At 38.0% G+C, this 5124-nt stretch overlaps 1 pseudogene; it reads right to left on the bottom strand.

Annotated features, from left to right (window-relative positions):
• Positions 1–3923: 3923 nt before the first annotated feature.
• On the bottom strand, positions 3924–4015 carry LOC123837035 (U2 spliceosomal RNA; annotated as a pseudogene).
• Between the last annotated feature and the right edge of the window lie 1109 nt (positions 4016–5124).

Below are 5124 nucleotides of genomic sequence, written 5' to 3'. Positions count from 1 at the left end.
TCTGAACAACAGCTGTCTGCTGTTTCTTTCAATATCATGAATAATTGGAAAGAATTTTTTCCAAGTCTGCCCTCTGCATCCCTAAATTTGTACTCCACTCCAAATTCTGCTATTCTCAGCACCTCTGGCCATGATTTCTATCATCCTGGCTCTTCCTTGTATTTTTTTTTTAAGCTCCCAAACAGCTACACATCATCTTCAGTGTTTCCTTCTAACTATGTGAACATACATCTCTTTTGGTTTATTGTCCCTTCTCTCATATTTCAAATTTCTAAGGTCTTACATTCTCCCTTATATTTTTTGCTTCTTCAAATCTTCCTTCTTCTTCAAATTCTAAATTTAAATTTTATTTCAGGTCAAGCTTTTTTTTTCTTCTTTTTTTAACCTTTTAGTTGGATTTAATTTTCTTCTCAGGGAATCAGTATTATCCCTTTTTCATGTATGCACCTGGGCAAGAAAAGTGAGCCCAGTGGTTTAAAGTAGGTTTTCCTGGGTCCTGAGGACTGGAGTCACACCATTCAGTGTGTGAGAACCAAAGGGAGAAAACTGTCATTCTCCTACTTCGAGTGCTTTTTGGAGCGGTGATTTCCAGGACGTGGATCTTTAGAGGTGCCGTAATGCCGTTGCTAGCAGGGAAGGAGCAGATGGAAAATAAATATACTCAAGGGTTTGGAAGCTATTACTGATGCTGGAGGCAAGTAGTCAGGCAACAGGAAGTAAATAGAGCAGAACAGTAGGAAAAAGATATTTACCTTTGGCCCCTTGAGCAACATGAGTCAGGAGCTAGGGGAGAATTGTCCCAGGGCTTCTGCATGCAGCAGCTTTAACAGGTGGCTTGTAGAATCTTCTAGCCATATAGCGATTGACTCCGAGCAGCTGCATCTTACAGACCTGAAAATAGCCTGAAAATGAGTTTTCTCTGTCCCAAGAGCTGCATAAGGCAGAGCTGGTGAGGAAGATGACAGCTGGACATCAGTGATATTTGAACAGCTCTTTACAGAATGCTTTCCACGCCCATTGTTGGAAGGGGGCCACACAACAACCCCATGAGGGACAAGGGGCAGATATCACTAATACTCTGTTACACAGAAAGTGAGCTCAAGGGGCTTAAATAAATTGCCCAAGCCATGTACTTACTTGTAATGTTATCCCATGCTTCTCAGGGCACAAGAGCTTGAGGGGAGAACCTAATAATAGTTTTTAAGCAGTATTAATTTAATCTTTACTCACCACCTTTTGGGGATTCCTGGTTTCCTAAAATGTAATAATAACAATAGCAATTATAATAAAAACATAGCTGCCATTGTTTAAACACTTACCACATGCTTTTCACTAATTTTTATTTTTTTTATTTCTTAAGATTTTAAAAATTGTTAAGTAATCTCTACACCCAACATGGGGCTCTAACTTAACAACCCTGAGATCAAGAATCACACATTCTACCAACTGAACCAGCCAGGCGCCCCAACCACATGCTTTTTAAGCCTCATAGCAATCCTAACACCTAACGGTGAGAATATTATCCCTATTTAACAATGAAAAAATGAGGTCCAGAGACGTTTAGTAATTTGCTCAAGATAACATAGTTAATAATTGGCTGTTTTAGGATTACAACCAAAGTATAATTCCAGAGTCACACATTTGCATCCAGAAAAATTCAGGGACTAATTTAAGGAGTCCCCAGGAATGTCCTCTTGTGCTCCTAAGCATAGCCCTACTGGCTACCAAAGCATTTCCTCTCCCAGATGGTGGCCCCTTGGGGCTGCTCTGACTCTTGGCCTTGGCTGGTGTGGGTCTCTGTCCATGGTGGTTCTGGCTGCTTCATCCCTGTCCCTGTTTCTCCAGCAGCCACTCAAGTAAAGAGGGCCCAGTATGAACTATTCCTCAAGCAGCATGGTTGGTTTCTTACAGAGATTTCAGCAATAAAGCCCTTTATCTCTCTTCTAAAGAACTTGGGCATGGATCCAGAGAGGCAGGGCCAAACGGCTCTGATTAGCATGTCCTTTGCTCTGATCAACCTAGCTCTTCCCTTTGAATAGCTGCTTCTCATCTTTACACAGATCATGTTCCCCAAATCTCCCATCCCTTAGCATACACCTTTGCCTTTCATGAAAATAGGGCCCAGTGGGGCAATCACACATGGCCAAGTAGGCAGACCTCTTACAGTTAGTACTTAGACTGTTAAACGTGAAGCCCCACTACACCCATTATTATGACCATTCTTATTATTCATGTACCGGATTCTCTCCCATTAAGTTGTGTTTGTGATATTTTTAGGCAGCTCAACCTTGCATTCACACCTACAGCAGAGCACCTGATATGTAGTTTATATGTATAAATGAATTAGTGGATGTAGGTCAACAAGATCAAGTGGTTCCTCATTAGTGCTGACTTCAGATTAGACTCCTACCAGAATCCTTACATCAGCCCACCTCATTTGCGCCTCAGGGTATTTACACTTGTTCCCTTTCACCAGAATATTCTTCTCTAGAGTTTTGCATGGTGTCCTCTCTCACTTCATTCAAATTCAATGTAACTTTCTCAGAGAGGTCTTCCTTGACAGCTCAATTTAAAATTGAAATCCTCTAACCCCTTACTCTGATTTTGTTTTTCTCAGTAGAACTCTTTTATGTTGGTTTATTGTCTATTTTACCTACTGAGTTCCATGAAGATTGAGACCTTTGTTTTGTTCCTTATTATATCTTCATGGCCTTAAAAAGTCACTGGCAGATAGCAGGAACTCAGTAAATATTTTCTGAATAGGTGAATTAAACTGAGAAAGGCTTCCCACGAGGGGTGGGCAGCCACATGCAGAGGCTTCCTTCCTGTTTGTTAGGCACCACTCTAGAGAAGACATTCAAAGCTCAACAGTCTGGTAACATTTAAAAGGTTGACTTCTCAAATAAGTTAATTGTTTATTGATCTCTTCTTGTTGCTCCTTGAAAATGTGTATCAAGATCTATAAAACTCTTAGTGCAGAGTCCATTATTTCCTGGTGTTTACAGCTGGACAATTTCATATTGAATGACAAGATGAAATCTTGTTTATCTGCCATCATTGAGGAAAAAGTAGATGTTTATGTAATGTAAGTTTATTTTTAAATACCTTAACTAAAAAAAAAAAAGCTATTTTGCTGATATTATAATATTTAACTACTTTTTGGACCTTTGTTTCTGCCCATAATGGAGTAATAATGAACAGATTTACCTTCTTGCCTGAAATAAGTGAAAAGCAGGACAAATATAAAAAATAATGGTTATCAAGATATTGAACATTAGATAGTGAAAAACAGTGATCTATGAGAGATGCTACACAAGCAACATGAGTCCTATAATTGGCCCAAACTCACTGTCTTGAGACAGTTTCTAGGTTATGGTGCAGGCAGAGGAACCCAGGCCAGAGCTCAGCAGTCTCCTTGAGTATAAGGGGCTGAAGCCAGAAGTCCAGGCAGGCCAGATGGTTAAGAATTCATGGGACAGAGTACCAGACAGGAGAGAGATGCACACAGAAATTCAGAGGTCTGTTCAGGGTCCCCTTGAGGACTCATCAGAGTACTGACCCACTCATGCAGATATACAAAACAATTGCAATGGAGGGAAGAATCACTCAAAACAGGTAGAGGGAACAATCTCTCTGGCTCACCCACCACAGGGAATAGTGCCTTTTTTCACCAGGAGGGGTAGAAAATGTAATTCCTGGGTCATCAGGTGAAGTGCTCAGAAGCATTTCTCTCAGTAGCAGAACAAAATTAGTTTTATTCTAAATGCTGGTCTGGTCCTGCATAATAACGCATCAAAGTAAGGCCTGGAGTGTACAAGCAACTTGACTGCACTCCAGAACAAAGGTAAACAACCTGGTAAATACTTGGCATCTGGTAACAAGACCAGCAAAGAAACAGGGAAATACAACTCATAATAACGATAAAAAATTTATCAATAGAAATCAACCAAAAAATGACATAAATGATGGAATTAGTAGACTACACTTGATCTTAGCCAAAAGGCCGAGAAGCGATTGTGATGGAATTAGTAGAAAAGGACATTAAAACAGCAATAGCTCTGATTCAACATATTAAGTAGAGACATGAAGTATATTTAAAAAGACCCAAATTGAAATTCTAGAGATGAAACCAACAATAAAATGAAAACCACACTAGATGATATTAATGGCAGATTGATATTACAGAAGAGTAGTGAATTTGAAGGCATAACAATAAGAACTATTCAAACAGAGAGGAAAAAAAATAGACAAATCTACAGTATAATTGGAGGTTGCAACAGCTGTCTCTAAAAATTGCTAGAATAAGTAGACCAAAATTCAGTAAAAATATAGGAGACTTCAATAACACTATCTACCAACTTGGCCTAATTGATATTTATAGAACATTCCTGTTAATAACAGCAAAATATACATCAGTTTTAAGAGCACAGAAAACATTTACCAAGACAGACCATATAACAAATCTCAATATATTTAAAATAATTTGAGTCACATAAAATATGTTCTCTGACCACAAGTGATTTAAATTAGAAATCAACAGAATTGTATCTCTAAAATCCCCAAACTTTTAGAAAATAAAGAAGCATAATTCTAATTAACCTAGGGGTTCAAGAAGAAATTAAAAAAGAAACTACAAAGTATTTTGAACTGAAGAAAATAAAAACATAACATATCAAAATTTGTGGGATGCAGTTTAAGCAGGATTAAGAAGGAAACTTATAGCACTAATTAACTATGTCAGAACAGAAGAAAGGTCTCAGATCAATGACCTTAGTTTCTATTTTAAGAAACTTGTAAAAGAAGAGTAAACTAAACCTAAATAGGTAGAATAAGGAAATAATAATGATCAGATTACAATTCAGTGACACACAAAAGAGAAAAACAATAGAGAAAAAATTAATGAGGTAAAAAACTGATTGAGATCAATAAAATTGATAACCATCTAGCCAGAGTGATCAAGACTGAGAGAGGTGGTATCACTACAGACTGTAGAAACAGTCAAAGGATAAGGGAGAAGCAGGAACAGCTTTTTGACAAGAAAGTCAACAACTTAGATTAAATGGACACATTTCTTGAAAGATACAAATTACCAAAGTTCCCCCAAGAAAACAATAGATAACCTAA

The sequence above is a fragment of the Mirounga angustirostris genome, unplaced genomic scaffold, assembly GCF_029215605.1.
Source record: "Mirounga angustirostris isolate CCGP_5_RB_7025 unplaced genomic scaffold, mMirAng1.0.hap1 SCAF_7, whole genome shotgun sequence".
NCBI classification, from domain to species: domain Eukaryota; kingdom Metazoa; phylum Chordata; class Mammalia; order Carnivora; family Phocidae; genus Mirounga; species Mirounga angustirostris.
The sequence above is the reverse complement of the archived record's forward strand: the minus strand, read 5'-3'. Positions and strand labels throughout refer to the sequence as shown.